The sequence below is a fragment of the Periplaneta americana genome, chromosome 7, assembly GCF_040183065.1.
Source record: "Periplaneta americana isolate PAMFEO1 chromosome 7, P.americana_PAMFEO1_priV1, whole genome shotgun sequence".
Classification (NCBI taxonomy): domain Eukaryota; kingdom Metazoa; phylum Arthropoda; class Insecta; order Blattodea; family Blattidae; genus Periplaneta; species Periplaneta americana.
Genome location: NC_091123.1, coordinates 59,386,184 through 59,406,516, shown reverse-complemented (window position 1 = coordinate 59,406,516; position 20,333 = coordinate 59,386,184). Strand labels below are relative to the sequence as shown.

At 36.6% G+C, this 20,333-nt stretch overlaps 1 protein-coding gene across 1 annotated transcript in view; it reads right to left on the bottom strand.

The window, feature by feature from the left end:
- Nucleotides 1-20,068, bottom strand: part of LOC138703145 (multiple coagulation factor deficiency protein 2 homolog) — a 58,071-nt gene extending 38,003 nt beyond the window's left edge. The window contains exon 1 of the mRNA XM_069830785.1: nucleotides 20,047-20,068. The gene's annotated coding sequence lies outside the window, so the exon portion shown is untranslated. The remainder of the gene's footprint in view (nucleotides 1-20,046) is intronic.
- Between the last annotated feature and the right edge of the window lie 265 nt (nucleotides 20,069-20,333).

Here is a 20,333-nt window from a genome sequence, read left to right as displayed (position 1 = left end):
ATTCAAATCGGTCCAAATTATACGAACTTGCCCTATAAGTACTAGAAAACAAATCTGTTGTTTCCCTGGCATGACTGAAGTTCCTGTTGTGGAAATGTCCGGCGGGTTCTTTTTTTTTTTATTTATACACGCTTTAACATCTGAAGTGGTACCGCGTGTGTAGTATCTTTGGGTATTTTATCAGTAGGCCGTGAACTATTGTTATAATTCTGTTTATATTGTAATTTATTATAAATTACTTGTATTCATTTTTAATACCTGTAATCATATTAATTTATTCATTAAAAGATGTTTCTGGCTCAATCTCAAAAACGGTTGAACCGAATTAAGGTTTTCGGGGGATTTACCTCCATTCCCCCAAAGTGCCTTCATGGTATGTATATAGGGTTGTTTCCGATGTCTGATAACGAATTTGAAAGACGTCATTTACGTCAGAAATCACACCGACAGTTGAATTGCGGCGAGAAGTGACAGATCAGTAGTGAGTGATTTCATAATCAGAGTGCACGGTGTATCACAGTAGCAATGCCCAAGAAAATTGAACCTTTTTGGGAGGGGTACATAACAAGTCTTTCCGACGCCAAGTACAGTTACGTGAAAATCATAGAAGCCTGCAAAAAACGTGGTTTCGTTATTTCCAAGAAAGACATCTTGTGAGTACCTAATAAGACTGGCAAAGCTCGGATGGGATTAATTCCAGAGTGGAAAAAGCAAGCAAATCCACCCTCCGTCACACGTCGCCGCACCCTACGAGATGATACAAATTAATTGCATTCGAGCTTTACCAATCTTATTAAGTACACAGAAGATGCCTTTCTTGGAAATAACGAAACCTCGTTTATTTTCACTTAACTAACTGTACTTGACAACGGAAAGAGTTGTTATGTACCCCTCCCAAAAAGTCTTGGGAATTTCTGCTGTGAGTCGCCGTGCACTCTGACTATGAGATCACTTACTACTGGTCTGTCACCTCGCGCCACAGTTCAGCTGTCGTGTGACTCCTGACGCACATGATGTCATTCCAATTCGTTATTAGAGATAGAAAACAACCCTGCAGGGGATACCTTTACCTTTATAATAATGGCTAATTAATTTTTTCCCTGAATTTATTAACTATGTATTTTGCATGTTCATGTAATATTTCATCTAATTTGAACATCCTTTCACCCAAATAATTCGATTATTAGGATCACGACAATGACTTTCTGTTACAACACCCAAGTTTCAGACCCGCAAAGGAGGACGCGTGTTGCCATAAGTTGCAGATACAATATTTAAATATAGTATGCTAGTATGCATATTTCTGTATCGTTGGTTACGTTTATGAATGATCTCTTTAGTATGGTTTGTTTCACATTTGTGACTGAAGGCATTGGCGCCAACTTATATGGGCCCGTGGGGCCTGAGCCCACCCAATAATTTGTCGTCTTATTAATTTATTATTATTATTATTATTATTATTATTATTATTATTATTATTATTATTATTATTATTACCACCACCACCACCATCATCATCATCATCATCATCATCATCATCATCATCATCATCATCATTTCCTTTTCCATTCTCTCCAGGCTTAGTTACCTCATGAGTGATGCCTTACTGGTGTCATTTAAGAGGTACAAACCTGTCTTCGGACAGTTGACTAAACAAAAACATGATATGTGATGGTTACTTATTGAAATCAGTAAATTACAATAAGTAAAATTTCAGTAAGTAAGGATGCATTGTTGGTGTGCACTTTATTCATCTCTCGTATCGATAATCAGGTTCCACGTAAGGATAGTGCTGAAAAGTTAGATTTAGAATGTTTGTGACGAATTTATAGGGAGAAACACATTTGCATCACTCCATGCTACGTAATAGAGAGTCCACTTTCGTATTATCAATTTATAGTTAGAAAGAATTCAAGTCCCGAAGTTAAAATGTTTATATACTGTAATTGTAACATTCTATTTAATTACTAAAAATGGATAATCGTGCATAACAACCACGCACAAGATAACACGGAGATTTTTTTGTATATAGTTACTAGTATGAAGGACCAAATTGGTATTCACATAAAATCCAAAAGAATGTTAACTACAAGTAAGTGGAACATAGCCCCTGGACCTTATACTAACTACATACATTATAAAATCGTTCTTAGATCTCCATTTTGTTATTTTTAGCATTCTACAGTAAATTGTGTAGGCCTATACTATCCGTAGTCACATCAATATTACGAAAAATAATATCATTAAAGGGAGATTTATGAGATTCTTTTGGGAAATTATGATCAAGTGTTTGAGCCCATCCAATGTTTTTAAAAAGTTGGTGCCACTGAATCTGAAGGCAATTGTTGCTCTTTTTTTTTTTTTGCAAATTTTTCAATGTTTCGGATTCACTTACAGATTTAAAACTCAGAGTAGTATCGTTTTGTGACCTGGAATAATAAATCTCTAATTAACACCAGACTTCAAGAAGTGACGGCATTCTGATCGCAGCACAAGACCACCGCTGAAGACACACTTTCTGTTCGTGTTTTTTTTTCTTGGTGATCAGTGGACATATCTGCATGATGATTAGTGATAATGGAAATACAGGTACGCTCTGCGAAGGGGGTGGAGATCAAACGCGGGATGTCCCTACAGCAGTGTTAACGTCGGTGGGTATTAATTTAACAATACATGTGAAATGCTTTAAAAAAAGTACTGGGAAATAAGTGTTTAATGCGAGCTGTGTATAGTCGGGAGTTTCAGATGGGAGGTTGACGCTGAAGCGAGGGTTTGTTGTAGTCATGACAACGGGAAGCTGATGTAGTGGTGAGAGAACCTGGCCGTGTTTTATTGATTGGACCAAGAGTCGGACGGGTGAGGCGGCAGTCGGATGCAACGCTACTGTGCTCATCATCTGGTAACAATGCCAATGTTAGGCACGTCATCATCCACATGTCCATTTCCATACACTAATACTTATCTTTTTTTTAAAGCAACAGTCTTTTTATGAAATCTCTATCACATTTCCTAGCTGACTTCAATCGTCTAGATCGCAGGATCCTATGGCGTTATACTGTACATTTATTTACAATCTTGTTCCAGATGGATTTCAGCGAGAAAATATGTATGAAATTTCTTAAAAAATCATCCACTTTAGTGATGAAGTCACTGATCGCTTAATCCTTATTTCAGAAAGGATAACTCCACAGCAAACCGCAATTCAGCACAATCCAACTAGAACGAAGCAAGCTAAAAATGAAATGTTTCTTAAAAGGATTAATTTTTGTAACTGAGTTATATTCATTCTGTGGTTAAGGCTATGGATCGGTGAAAATAACGGAAAAATCATTGAAAAAATCATTTAAAAAATGGAAATTTTATTCTTAACTCCAAAAAATAAACTAATGTTTAAGTCTTCTAAATATATGCGTATTTTAGAACCTATTTAGAACTTATTTATTTAAGCTGGTAGAGATAAGGCCATCAGACCTTCTCTTCTCCTCTACCAAGGAATTACAACTACAATATTAAGAATACAATTACAATTATAATTACAATTAATATTAAATTTACAAATACAATAAAAATCAAAGTACTAAAAGGTTAACTGATTAATAATAATAGCTACACAGCTTATTGTAAAAGTTAAGAAGAGAGAAAAAAAATTATTAATTAAGTAAGAAGTAAACCTACTCTACGCAGTAAGAAAATGCTTAATAAGTTTGCTTTTGAACGCTACTAAATTCCGACAGTCTCTGATGTCACTGAAAAGTTAAGAGAGAGAAAAAAATTTTATTAATTAAGTAAAAAGTAAACCTACACTACGCAGTAAGAAAACTCTTAATAAGTTTGCTTTTGAACGCTACTAAATTCCGACAGTCTCTGATGTCACTGGGTAGGGTATTTTGATTCTATGACAATTTAACCCCCCCCCCCCAGGGCGAATTTATAGGGCAGCGCGTGCGTGGAGCTGCAGCCTTTTAAACTGACACTTAGCTGTCATTCTGACAGACTTTGTTCTTCAATGTAATTTATTATACTTTTTATTCAGTTCATATTTCGCGCTGTTATGTAGGAGGAAAATGTGTGTGTATAGGAAGGAAGGATATCGACAGTATAATATGCTGTACTGTGATACTAATTTTCTCGATTTTTCAATTTTCAACATTTTGTAACATTCAAAATGCTCTAATTAATGCAGTTTTTCTCCAATCTCAGTGAAATTTTGCACAGAAGTCCGTAAAAGCATGTGAAATAAACTGACATATGTGTTTTCTTATGGTATTAAAAGTATTCAGATCACCATGTGTTGAGGATGTGATAAGTTAAAAAAATTGAAAAATTAATACCTAAAAGGGTAAATATTTTTTTCTCAAAAAATAATTGGAAAAATATGAACATCATGTGTCATATTTTACATAGACACATCTATCAGAAATAAATTAAATATAAATTTAAAGAAAAATTATGTAAACTTTGACAATGGGGAAACTGATAAGAATTTTGATACACTAATGCACTGTAGGACAGATGGACATACCGAGCTACCATGTGGGACCCCCGCATAGGAAGGAGACTTCAGGGCAGACCTCAGCGGAGATGGGCAGACTTCTTCAGAGAACAGGCAGGTCAACAATGGTCCAGAGAGGCAAGAGACAGAAGAAAGTGGAAACTACTCGAGAGACATTTGTGCATAGACAGGAAGTTGTGAAAGGCAGTGAGAGAACCATTGTTAAAGAAATTAAAGTTCTTAGACTTAAATATCACGTCTAACGTGAACTAACTCATCACGTTAGACAAATAGAGCTTTCCCTTATTTAAGGAGGCCTTTGCCTTTCATGGGGCACAATAGGCTATCTTTATCTTTATCTTATAATGCACTGTGAAAAGGGTACACGCCTGTGGAGTAACGGTTAGCACGTCTAGCCGCGAAACCAGGTGGCCCGGGTTCGATTCCCGGTAGGGACAAGTTACCTGATTGAGGTTTTTCAGGGGTTTTCCCTCAACCCAATATGAGCAAATGCTGGGTAACTTTCGGCGTTGGACCCCGGACTCATTTCACCGGCATTATCACCTTCATCTCATTCAGATGCTAAATAACCAAAGCTGTTGATAAAGCGTCGTAAAATAACCTACTAAAATAAAAAAAAATAAAAACTGTGAAAAGGTGAAACAAGGATTAAATTTTTAATGTGATAATTCAATTACCTCAATACAAGCTTTAAATATGAAATGTTGGACTTTGCAGGTCTTCCCGAACAGTTGGCATAACACAAGAACACGTAGGGCCTAGATATAATACATCATTGATCATAGTTACATGCTATTAAATTACATTACACTAACATGATTACGCACTGGGGGCGCAATACGAAAACAGTATATTATAATGTAATTACCGGCATTACAATTGTCAAAGTTAACAAGTACACGTATATACAAATATATCGGTTGGAGCTTTTGAACGTTTACAACTTTCAACGTCAGGTTTCAATATTAATTTGAAGCACAACATGTACTAACCACAGTACAGTTTCAATTGCTTATTACTTGCTGTAAATCCTTTTTCAATCAAGGAATTTCATTTTTTATTCAGTAACTGATCTCAAATATTTTAATGACTATTACACTTTTACTACGACTACTACTTTTGACCAATAAAACTGTACGAAAGGACGTCTTTCAACCAATCATGGCTACTTATCGCACAATATTATCGCTTCCCTAGCATTTGTTTCTTTGTTTGCCAACATTTCAAACTGCACTGGTCTGGACGTCAAAAACAGAAAATTACAAACCGTTCCAGTCGATGCACAGCAGTTTCAAATATGACTAGCACTGGCATTCAAGAACAAGAATTAATAAAGATCACTGGTCATAGCTATGCATCTTCCCTGAACCCCTATTTACAAATAAATGAAGAGCACCATTCGGAAATCCTGAATAAGATGAGGAATAAACCATGTACATCGAGTTCCATTTCTTTTACGTACACGTTCAATCTAACATCAACTGAACCACCAACCACTAAAACATTCAAATTTAAAAATTTTACTTTCAATAACTTTCAATAATTGTTCCTTTTAAAATTATTCATGTTTATTTTTTATTTCATGGTCCTTAATTAAAACTTTTCTTGTCTATTTCATCATCCCTAATTAAAACGTTTCTAACACTTGTTAATGTTATTTAGGTTATGTTATAGCTTCTGCTATGGTATTATGGATAGTCACTTATCAGAGATTGTTTAATATTAAGATTTATTGAAAATCATCTGTCAAGTGACGTTGATTACTGGGATCCGGATAATTTGGAGTGGAGTGCAAATAGGCCTATTTTAATAAAAAATGAAATTGAATCAACAAAGCCTTAAAAACGGCATGTACAAAGTAGAAGAAAAAAGTCATGATTCTCAGCTTGCGGGTGGAAATAGCGACCAATTAAAAATGTATGTGATATGTTTTTAACTACCGTAAAGATTCAGCACACATTGTGAAAATTAAAATGGATTTACGGGATCGTAGCAAGAAAAGAATATGATACTCAAAGGAACTGAAAACTGTGACTCTAACGATGTTTTAAGTCCCAATGTTTATAAGTTTATGCAGTAGTACAATAATTGTCTACAGCGTGCTTAAGACAAATGACAGAAAAATGGCAGTACTCTCCTGCCCCAAATTAATTTATATTTTCTGGTGTAAAGTTGAAACTGAGTAATTTAAGTGAGATAGAGAAATATTGTCTTAATTTCAGATGAAATGTCATTTTTTACTTCATATTGAATGATGAAATAGGATTAGGTAATACAGGTACTGTACAATGAAATGTGTACCTAATCTAGGTTTGGCATGAACTGGTAGGTCTACAATGTAGATTCTACATATTTGTAGTTGCTTCATAAATTAATGGAAATTTAAAAATGAGACCAAAGGCATTGCCCGTTTAAGTATGGTATTCCTTGCATATCGTATATATGTAAATATAATTAGTATCATTATTACGCTATTATTATTACTACTACTACCACTACACTGTACTTTTCTATTGTGTATAATAAGTCTAATTCTGTATCTAATACTTTTTCATTTTTGTATTTATTTGTATTACTAATATGTATAGCATGCCTGGTTTCAACACGGCTGCCAGTACAGCTTCATAATAATTAGGGCTAGGATTTTGATGACCTATAAATCATGAAAAAAATGCCCTAAAACAATGCATTTATGACCTAAAAATCTTTAAAAATTCCCTTAAAATGCCCTAAAAATTGATCTTACATAATTGGCTTAGTAGAAAAAGAGGTTTTGTACTACTTAATATTTAGACTAGTAATTAAATTAAATTTTACATAATTTTTTCTAAGTAGTACACTTTAATTAATTATTTTACCTGATGGAGTTTTCATGTGTGATCGCTCACCTCAGCTTCGGCATGTGGACGTGAGGTCAGCAGTCGGCTGGTCTGTCTTGGCTCTTCATGGGCTGTAGCGCCATGGATTTACTTTACTTTTAGTTTCCATGTAGTCTACCACAAGACCACTCTTATCCGAAATTAGCAGGTATAGAGGACTCTATATTGAAGGGATGGTTGGACTGATCCATTACATGGGGTGTACTACGTTAAAATGGCAATATTTGTGTAGAAAAACGATTAAATTATTATACAAAATAATGGATATTAATGGACAAAATATGTAAAGAAAATATCAAAGGAAATAAACATTATTTTACATTAATAATGGTGATTTATGGCCAAAATTAAATGAAAATACCTAAAAAATGACGGAATAAAACAAAAAATGCTGTTATGAGTTGAAACAGACAAAAAATGCAAAAAGATGCCTTAATAAATGTGTCTTAAAACATTCAGTTTATCATATAACATATAAATACTAAAGTAGCTATGTTTCTGGTTTACTAGAAAAAGATGCAATTTCATCAAAATCCTAGCCCTAATAATAATTATAATCAAAGGAACCGGTATCTACTTTCATTTCTATATATTACTTAATCTCTACATTACACTATTAGACCTATACAATCCACGATCCGCCACAGCTCCGAGCTCGGCTCTGACTATTTCTCCGGGCCTCTTCTCCGAGAGGAAAAGCGTGCTCCGACGTCACAACTCGACCAGTTGGAAATGACTGCCTTAAGACAACAAAGGAGAAATGAAACATATCCATCCCTATTAGAGGGAGAAAAATGTTCGTTTTTCTGAAAGGAATCGAATCGGGACCCCTCTGGATTCGTTAAATAAGAGGTTGTCTACCTAAATTAGTTTGATCCTCGGAGTGTCCCTTTGTTTCAGATCCTGTAATAGAATCTACACATTCATTCAATGCGTGCTACACCGCTTGTCCATCCAGATCTCTTTCATTTAACATTTTCCTTTACCGACGTGAGGCAGTGAGCTTTACGGTCCGTTATTTCACTTCCGTGACGTTAACTCGCAACCTGTTGGGAGGTGGGGATTGTTGATGGATTCAAATAGGATCAGGACCTTCGTACTGTACGCCGGCCGGGCGGTCACATCAGGCTCTCCTTGTACTGCACATCACCCTCCTCACGGGAGAGATACTCTCTTATTAGATTCCTCCTCCCCCCTCTATTGGGACTTTGGACAATGTTCCAAACATCGGTTACAGCAATGTTTGAAATACTAGTGCCTACTGGTGGAATCGCAGCTCGGATTTGTTGGACTACGATTCCACGAAATGTTTGATATGAGAGTACACTAGATCACGGTTACTGCGCCCTCATGGAATTAAGTTGATCATGATTATCATTATCATCATTATTGGGTTCTTTGATAGGCCTATGTTCTGTTCTAATCATTGTGGAGATTATGAGCCGACATTAGGTACACACATGTAGAATGACTCCCTGGTCATGTCACAATGTTAATATAATTGCAGTAAAACTCCAATAGATTCTATGAGATTCCTCACTAACATTAACAGCATCAAATGACAGTAGAAGAAAAAGCACTGATTTTATATGAAAAACTTATCAGATTACCAGGAAACAATTGGCATTCATAAAGTCCTCTCTGTAGATTGAAAACTCAAAAAAGTTTCATATCCATGGTTCAAGAATTAAAACAGAAAATCAATATCCCGAATTTAAAAGAAAACTTACAAATTAAACCAAACCCTTTAACTCTATTAAATATAGAATATAATCTAAATTTAACAGAAGAAATACTGAAATCAGAAGTAAACGCTGAAATAATGAAACAATTGTCTTTAGAGACAATTCATATTAGTTACCCTCCACAAAACTGGCTTCATTTATACACCGACGTATCCTTGATCTCCAGAGAACAAGGTGCAGGTGCAGGTGTTACGTACTGTCTCTTCTCAATTTATAGATCTCTTGGATATGGAACAACAAGTTTTGATGCAGAAATCATTACAAAAAGTGAAAGTCTCAGGAATCTTCTATGCCACATCAATAAATTTAGGAATGCAGTTATACTGTCAGACTCCAAAGCAGCTATTCTATCAATAGTCTCTAAACACACACCTTCATCTCAAACAGCAGAAATAACTAAAATGCTCTCTCAATTAATATCACTCAATAAAAGAATTGTATTCCAATGGATACCATCCCATTGTGGAATCCTGGGAAACGAGAATGCGGATACTTTAGCAAAGAAGGACAGCACTGCTACTTACAAACCTGTTACTAAATCTATGTATTACTCTGTGAAAAGATTGATTAAATCTATATACTTAGACTTCAACAAACAAAATTTGATAACACAATCTCAAGGGAAAAAATGGAACTCTTTGTATCATAATCCACAGTTAATTCCCGATTTACCATGCAAATCGTCTGTAGCTGCATTTAGATTGGCAACAGGCCATGATTGTTTGGCCAGACACCTGCATAGAATTGGAATATATCAGTCCCCTAACTGCCCATTGTGCAACTCAAACCAAGAAATGGATTCGGAACACCTCAAAATCTGTGCTTCAGTGGTTGACCATAGTGCTGCTTATGATTAGGTTTTCTCCGGACCGGTTGTTTGTGCGCTTTCAATCGGAAACCTCCGGTTACCTCCGATTGATGCCGCGAAGGTTGTATGTGTGCTGTGGCGCAGACATACACTTTCCGCTGAGCATTCCTTTAATCGTATCAGGTAGTGATTCGAGTCCGCTGACGTCCGCGTATCTTTTAAAATAAGTTGTAATTTGTTGTTGTTTATTCTCTCTTTTATGTTAATCTCTCTCTCTCTTTCTTCGTCTTTTTTTTCCTTGTTTTGTTTGAAATGCTACGTTAGCTGACAGATTTTTTTCTAGTTTTGAAATTCATAGTACATGTGGAAAGGCGTATTAGTTTTATGTCATTGATCAAATAATAACATTAAATCTAACTGCAAAACTAACGCAGAAGTAAAGCTTTTCAGCAGCTAATGTAAACATTTATACTGTAGTTCTCCTGGAAATACTCCTTTATTCGCAAACAATTTTTGTCAATTATTATTCTAATCGGTTTAGTTTAACATAAAATATATTAAGGGAGTTTCAGAATGGAACAAAAGACACGTGTGCTATCAATGGGTTAAAGTTTACTGTCCAACATAATTTATTGAGATTCTTCACCGGACAGGATTGTGATTATTATGTTAAAGGGTGTCAGTATTTGAACTGCCTCTTCTAAAACGCGCCACTCTTTCCCTGTAATAAAAATATAAGCGGATATCAACTTAAGGATAATTGTAATTATATTATTACCACACGTTTCTTTAGTTTCATTCAGAAATTCAATATTTTATTCTAAACAGTAAAATATAACTCAAGTTGTCTTTTAAATATTTCATAATGTTTTTTATTGCCTCGAAAGTTACGTTTTAGAGAAATTTCAAAACTTTTTTCTATACTGTGGGCCTTTGGAAACAATAGCACTAAAACAATGTAAAAAGAAATCGTATCAAATGCTTTGCGTAATTGTTTTTGTCGGCGCTTGCATCAAGTTCGCGATTGTGCGATCGCTTCAAATGGTCTAACAAATTCGAAGTTCCACCACCCTTAGAGTAAATTCGCCCACAAAGTTCACAGCGTGCGACTGTATTATTATCTTCAACTAAATTAAAGAATTTCCATGCGACGGATATCCGATTTGGTGTCATTTTATTCCACTCACAACTACCGTCAGTCCGTACGCGCCAGTCGTCCTTGAGCTAACTGTCGCTTCTCTCCGAACCACCGCAACCCTCCGTATGTCCCCTGTTCCACCTACGATAGTACCGGAGATCACCGGTGGAGAGCTTTATTCGTAATCTCCGATTCCTCCGCGGTAGTAGTCACTCCGATGAACAGCACTGGTTGACCATGATAATATCTTTGAAGAATATTGGAGTGCAAGAGATCAAATGTCTCTATTGTCAAACGCCTGGCATTAGAAAACAACAACATAATTGCAGTAGTACCTATATTATCCGTGGTAATGAAGAGGATGGACTGAACGGTTAATCGAAAAAATTGGATAATCTGTACCGTAAAATATTTATGTAAATTAAATGAATAACACTTGCACTTTCGTAATTTCCTTCGTGGGCTCGTTTAACACGCTAGGTAGTGAAACAAAACTTCGCTCATTTTAAGTCTGGTTGTTAACTACGAGTTTATAAGGGAGAAGGAAACTCTTTATACTGGCTGTCAACGGGAAGATAGGAATAGCAGAAGTCTCATGTTGTAGATTTACATACTTTGTACGCTTTATCCTCGATTTTTATTAAATCTCGCACAGTTGTAACACCAATCTCGTATTCTGATGCGAGATGAGCCACAGTTTCTCTTTCCCCAAACCACTCAATTATTTGCAATTTTTTCGTTACTTAGCAGTACAACACGTTTTCTTTTGACACTCATGAAATAGCGTACGTTTTATATACAGGGACATCATTTTATTTTTACTTCAATTTTTATTGTACCTGAGTTTTTTAATGTACTTCACTCCCACCCTTTCTACTAATGAAGTTCAACCGTTCTCCACCAGATCCAAGACCGCGTATAGAGTCATAGTAGCCTTACGGTCATAGTAAACAGTACGTTCCAAAAATGTGTTCGCGTTTTCCAGTTACGAAAGAGCTTTCAATATTGCATCATTTTCCATTTGCCTACGTCGCATCCCGGTTTCCCCCACCTGCTTCTATTCGCCTCTCTGTACATGCTAGTGGCTGGGCTGTCTTAGATCTTCTCTGAGAACATTAATTTCTGTTAGGAATTGGACGTCTACGTAATATTATACCCATACAATTGTTTAAAATAACTTACATAAAAGGGCATCGTTAAGTAATTAACTGTCACGTGATTTCCTCCCTATCTACGACGCTGCGACGTAACCACTTGGACGGACAGTAGATAGCATATCTGAGTAATTTCATCTTTTCGAATCGGGCAGAAGTGAAGATTGAATTTACAGTTCGTAAAGTCTCTTTTATAGAGTAGGTACAGAATTATTTCAACATGAGTTACTGATACGAAGTACGAACCTGGTAATTGGAATTACGTACAATAGTCTATAATGCGATAATATGCACATTAGAACTGAAGCGTATCGAAATGAACGGCTACCATTTTCAAAAATGTGTTTAAATATCCATATTATGATTATTTTTCAATTTAACTTCATTCTCTATATTGTACGCTAATATGCTATAGACAGTATAACATACAACATACACTGCATAATGAATACGTCCGCATGGAAAGCTCATTTCGTGAGTAAAAACACTCATTGTTAATACTGTACTATATTTTGTTTAAACAAAATCCTAATGAAAATTATCAAACTCAAAATCGCGATATTTCCTAGTTTACGCAAATGGATGAACTACTTTTCTTCCCTCCTATACCTAGTAAAGTGATTTGTTTGTATATTACACCAGTATCATCCAACTCCAGTCGTGGAAGGAGATAGCAAACGGTGTTTCCAGTTCTTAATCGTTGATCCAAAGGTATAGCCAGGTTAATATTAGAAATGTTAGTAAAAATAAAATGATGTCCCTGTATATGTGGAGTACGACAACTCGAACAGTAGACCATACTGTGTTAAGTAATAACTAGACAGTGGATGCGGGATGACTTATCGTTGAATGTAAGTGCACATTTACTGTATGTTACATTTTTTTTTTCATTCAAACCTTTGGCTGAACAGGTTTTAAACGTAAACAGACGACGTCAACATGCTACTGTATCTACGTACAGTCAGAAGGAAAAGAAAAATAACGTACTGTAGTACATACCTTGCAAGGTTTAGTCCTCGTCATCATTGATGCAATTACCAGCGTTGCAGTAAACGACGATATATTCTCGTAAGTTGTCGAAGCTGAATCGTCTTCGCCTTTCGCTTAAACAGTTTTTGTATTGAGAGAATTTCTGAAGAAAACCTCTAAAATGGGGATCACTCAATTTCTTTACAGGAATATTTGTACTGAGCATCATGTTGCACGTGTCGTTAGACCCGCACAACTAAATGATGATGATGATGATGATGAATGATGATGATGATGATGATGATGTAGATGGTTCCTCAGATTTCATTTCAACGCATTTCCTGTGCGGTGTACTGTTGCAATGTTTCTCTATAGCCTGAGTTGTTCTGGTTTTTATTTCAATTTTACATACATTACACAAGATATTGTCTTCGTTAATAGGCTACATAAAATGTCACTCTCATACTTCTTAATATTGCATTTCGTATCTCTGAGCGAATTAAACGTTTTGCCATTATGAATGGATCAGCACAACATATTCAACGCGTACTAAATACTTGAGCAGGATAACACAACAGCACACATTGCGTTGCAATGTTACTATGAAGAGATCGGGGTTCATTCGTTTTGTACGCTGCTGTACTCGCCAGGTACACAAAAGACGGACGGCGCGGCACGTGCCATATACTCTGATACGAAACAACTTCACTTTTCCTTAAGTCATCGTGCATTCACTATCTAGCAATAACACTTTAGAAACAATACGTACTAATAAAACGTACAGTAGTACTTCCTATGTTTCTGCAGAAAAAAAAAAGCGAAAGAATGACAGTCGGATAATCCGCCAATCGGATTATAGGATGACGGATAATCGAGCTTCAATTGTACATCGCTTAAGACGACCACAAGATATCAAAACATAGGCTTATTTTGTCTGAGTGTGAAATTAATTTTAAATTTGACAGAGTGATTGGAATTAAAATAAATATGATTTATTTCAAACCATTTTTAAGACAATTAGAAGAACTCTAGGAAGAAAGGAAGTTAGGAAAGAAGTTCACATATTATTTTATAAAGTCATGGTCGCTCCTACTCTTGTATATGGTTCTGAAACAAGGAAAACGACAAAATAAAGTTCTCCACGAAAAGGTAGAGATGTTGAGTCCCAACACCAGTACACTGTGCAATACTCAAAAGTTTTCTGGATTGGTGTCTCGCGAATTAGTATTTGAGTCTTTGCTGTAGTAGGAGTGAGTAACAATTTGGCATTTGACTTTTAAATTAAATATATTCCTAGTTAAATATATATTATAAAACCTCTCTTCCCTCGACTAGTGAAGAATTCGATGCTCAGCTCTCTCTACGTCTCGTTTCGACTGTCGTGTAAGACAGCCGTGGTGAAAATGTGGCTCGCAACGATAGCTATGCATTTCTCTTGCTTCCTACCTCCCCCAACCCCCACCTTCTTACTCGCTGGAATCAAACTCCGTACCATTTATATTTTGTCTCTGATCTGCGAGTGGCGTATCATCGCAATGTCTCTCTCGAAACCATGTACCTGTACAAAAATGAAAGTTTCAAGTAGGATGGGAGGACGCATTTTTTGCTGCCAATATGATGAGAATATTAAACGTATGATTTGTTCACAAGTATTACGAGGAAAACGGTTGTATAACATAAAACGGCATTATACTACATGTTACTCATGAAACATTAAAAGGTTAAGTGTTGTTATTCTTATTATTATTATTATTATTATTATTATTATTATTATTATTATCATCATCATCATCATCATCATCATCATCATCATCTCTGTACGTCAATCCTTTTTTCGCATATGTACAAATAATACGGTTAGATCTTCAATTTAAACTCACAGATTTACAATGTGATGTTAAATGAAAGCTAGATGTAAGGACTTGACAAATGTTGAACTTTTCAAATCTTTGCCAAAAAATAAATATCCGAAGCTTCGTTCTTTCGCTTGCTCTGTTGAAGCCATGTTCGCTACACCTTACGTTTGTTAAAAATTATTTTCAACAATGAAAATAGTAAAAACCAAATTTAGATCACGACTGACAAACTAAACACCTTCGTGATCAAATACGACTGGCAGTAAGTGACATAATTCCTGATTTTGAAACTCTGTCGCAGAGACATTCTGAAAACAGTTGATTTTAGGTTGTGATAATGTGTCCTATGTTTTCTTGTTCATTTTTATTTTCTTCGTTACACGTACTAAACATTAGTTTGTAGCCTTGTACTGTATAAAATTATATTTAAGTGTTTGAATAAGGAAAATGAAAATCCGTTAATAAGTCAGTTACTTCACTTCCCCTTCGGGTGTCAGCCTCCGCCTCCCTCCATAGGTGCTATGCACGTTGCAGGTTACACAGTGGCTCGGCGCACGATCACATTTTCGCCAGGGCTGGTTTAAGATAACCTTGATTTGCTGTTGTAAAACATTATTTGGGAGAGTGTTTTGCGACTTTTATACTTTTCTTTTAATATGCTATATTATAGATTACGTCATCTTTCGACTTTTCCCCTTCAACATTTTTCCAGGTTGCTTCAATAAAACAGCGACACACCGAGTGAGACAAGTGGCCTACCGGCTTAGAGCTCACATAATTCCTTATCTACAGTCCCGCCGCCTGGTAACTCCGTTGATAGATGTTAGCAGATCACAGGCTTACGACGACTGTGGACCCGAATTGTGAGAGTTTACTCCGGGTTCTTTCTCTTTTCCGTCGACATTACACCAGTACTATTTACAATTTATTCCCCTTTCATTATCATCACCGTCTCAAAATAATACTACATAACCTGCGGTTGTGTGATGTCGAATCGGTTGTCCGCCATAATGGGCTTTCCTCACGTTTTGTCCAAAACTTCGTAGATGGCGGTGATGGTGGGATCTAGATAATAGATCTGCAGAAGAGGCACCACGACTCGCCTGTGGTCGAGTGGTTAGCCTCTTTGCCTTCGATCTGGACTCGATCCCCTTCTAATTTATGGTGGACAAAGCGGGCACGATGAGGTTTTCTCGGATTCTCCCATTTCCTCTCACCATTATCATTCTAATTCCAACAATACTCCACAATCACCCTCACTCTGCGAGGTCCTGAGACAGGCCTTCAGAACAAATTAAAAATTACCGAAAACTGTTGTACACATTCGTGTTTAGTAAAGACTAATATTATTATAAGAGGCACCGGAAACCCTCAGAAATTTTCTTTCCTCCTGACGGGAATATGACGACTCATATACAGAGCGTTTCCGGGCTGGTGTTACTAAATTTCAGGGATAATAGGGAAGGGCACATGTATCAATTTGAGATAAAGAACCCTGGTCCGGAAATGACTCAGTCAAAAGTTATAAACAAAAATAGTTGTGTGCAAATTAAATTTTAATTTGGCACCACGTGCTCTCCTTTTCTTAACCTTTGGAACAGTCGTGGAAAGATGGTATGGGCCGGATATCTCCTACGTGAGTATATGAACCGATACAATCTGTGAGCTTGTCTACTTTTCCCATTGGCTCATCCGTATTCGAAAATCATGTCTGCATATTCCGCTCTCGTGTACTCCTCCATTTCACTAGGACTGATCGACTGGACACTACAACTTGTACACATACACTGCTGTCTACAAACGTGCATATCAGAACCGACCATGTCCGTTACACATTATGCCATCTGCATTGCTTCAGTGTAGTTTCCTGTCCCCACCCCTCAGACAGCGCATTGAAAGGAATACTGTAAGTAGACAACGTGAACAATGTCAGATGAATACAGTATGTGTAAGATGTACAGATAAATACACATAAATAAGGTGTACAGAGGAATAACTAACATAGCTAATTTTGCTTATAACTTTCGACTGTCATTTCCGGAACAGGGTTCCTTATCTCAAATTGATATATATGTGCCATTCCCCATCATCCCTGAAAGTTAGTAACACCAACCCGGAAACACTCTGTAGATCTGTGATATCAGTGATATTGTATAAGGACTTGATGGCTGGAGAGGAATGAATACTGTGTCGGATAGTGAGACTGGCTAAGTCGGGCAGCGCAGTCGGTACGTAACTCATTCCATCACGGATGCACAAAAAATCTATTTAGGCTACAGTGCTTAGGGATGTCCCATATTCCTCCCGTTAAGCGCCACTATACATCTGTCTACTTTCCCAGATATCCTAACAACGGCGATGTAGCTAGCTTTTAGTTGTTTTTCTCTCCCTTGTACCCTCATTGTCATTGTCACTATCATATTGAACGACCCCGGTATTTGAAACCGGTAACTTCCGAATATGGGTCTATAGTTGCGACGCTGTTATTCCCGGCGTGACTCCTCTTCTTCGCTTACGTCTTAGGAAGTGAAGGCTCTATAAAGTCTAGGTAGGTAGTATCGATCGCCATTTTTGTTCTTTTGTTGCCGAGCTACCATACGAGGAATCTATTTTCCACACCGTTAAACATTATCATGTCGTAGCTCCTATGATAATAAATCAAACGCACTGTAATTCAGCAAATAATTGAGCGACAAAAATGTCTTCGTGTACTTTCTGCGAACGCCAACGAAATAGCCAAAATGGCGGGCGATTATATTAAATATTTATCGAGCCTTAAGAAATGAATAACGTCTTCATCAGCGAATCACAAGACGCACACGTTTAAATGTAGCCGACCTGCAACGCGATTGGCTGCCGGAAATTAGAGCGACGGGACTTATAGGCTAGTATTTCACATTGGGCAACCTTGCTCGGTTGTCATTGTAGTGTAATGACAAAGTGTGAGTTATTTAATTACACCTACTTTTCCACTCTTTGCCCTACTACTCTCTGTGTGGCATAGGAGACCTGCTGCAATCAAATAGACGAGATCCGAGTTCGGGGACAGCCATGGCGACAATGACGGAGCTTCACACTTTCTTCTTTCCTTCCTCCGCCCATGTCCAGTATTCAATTTGAGAGCCAATCATCGACACCTGATGGACCAATATCTTGCATGCCCTCCCCTGTGCATTCACCCTCACCCTCCGTCCCATCAGATCTGACACCCTCCTCCAATCATCCTCTCTTATTTGATGACCAAACCAAAGAGACGTGTGATGTGTTACAGTACGTGACCCTGGACCGCCATGACTCACGCATTTGCGGCCCTAATTCAACTCACATCTTATAATGGAATATTATTTGACACTTCCCCGCTTCTGAAATACATCTATACATCGGAAATGCGCGGACCGACAACACGGAAATATGCCCCAATGTACATTCAGTTTATACCTTACAGGTCATCGCTTTGGTTCCATACAATTCCTTTTCTATAGAAAGTTTAGTTGCATTTGTGACAAACTTTCGATGAAATATCATCAACAAGAATAAAGTATTCATGAAAATGAATTCAAACATGTTTATTTTATTTTACATACTCATTGTTTAAGATGTAAACATAATGTGTAATATCATACTAATTTATGCCAGTACTGCATTTTGAAATAAAATATTTGAACCTTAAAATAAATAATATTCAACATAATATTATTGATATGAGATCCAAGGAAATGCTTTAATTGTGAATTGAAAGATGTAGACTACGTACATGCAGATAGGTAGGTAGGTAGGTAGACGAACGGACGAAAGGACAGACAAGTAGTTAGACATATGAATTTAATGTCATTCAACAAATTAATAGCCATAGACAACGTCAGAGTAGAAATATAAAATGCATGGCTACTACAATATTAATAAATGTAGAAATAAAATCAAAAATAAATATACAATCACCAGATAATTACAAAAACAAGTTAAGAGTGTTAAATTATAAAATCAGGTTAAAATGTACAGATTTGTCAATTACATGAGGTTAAAACAAAATAGTATCTAAAACGTAATGTTGCTAAATTCATTGACACTGTGGAGTGGGTTTGCCATCAATGTCCTTCTCACCAACATAACACACAACACATAAGAGATGTCATAAGACATAAAACATAACATAACATAGCATAAGATAAAAGACATAACTTACATACATACATACATACATACATACATACATACATACATACATACATACATACATACATACATACATACATACATACAATGTACTAAAGGTACCTGGCTCTTAAAAGCATGATTTATAAGCTTCTTAAATTTTATTTTATTCAAGATATTTGAGGAAATATCAGATATCTATACTTGACACCATGAACGCAGAATTCGCTTTGCACAAAAAAAAATATTTACTTAACGACGCTCGCAACTGCCGTGATTATATCAGCGTCGCCGGTATGCCGGAATTTTGTCCCGCAGGAGTTCTTTTACATGTCACTAAATCTACTGACATGAGCCTGTCGCATTTAAGCACACTTAAATGCCATCGACCTGGGCCGGGATCGAACCCACCACCTCGAGCACAGAAGGCCAGCGCTATACCGACTACGCTACCCAGGCCGATTTCACCCTGTGGTTTAGAGGAAAAATATATACACATACACGCAAATATGAAGACAAGCAGACGGAAAGCAAAATAAAAACTATTTTTTTATACTTCGAAGATGCGAGACGTCCGACATATTCTTTTGCATCATCATAATACCACAGTCTAGTATATACGGGCATGAAGCTTGAGTTGATGAGGGTACTAGGAACAATACTGTGACGGTACTGTTTCACATTGTATGTGATGAGGCGATTAGTAGCGATCTTAGTGGTTAGCAACTATCTATGGATGCATATTCCCTACGTATTGAGCTTCGTGACTGTATATATATTAGACTGTGGTAATACTTTCTTTTACTTTATATAATAAGGATGAATAACTTACCAGCAACGGTACTTGAATCCATAATTTTTTCGTTTTGTAAATATTTTCTTGTAGTAGACAGTAATTTGTTTCATGAAACGCTCTGTATAGACTTTCCACTTTCTTGTACAAAATAAATCGCCAGCATTCGCTCGTCAGTGGAGGAGCTACGAATGCATGTCTCTTCCTCAAACCGCCCGAGCCTCTTAAATAATTCGCAACAGCAACTGCCTTAGCAAAGAGAATCTCGCATCTCTCACTGCATTCTGTCACTCAGAAAGGAAAAACGTCACAAGTACTTAACAAGA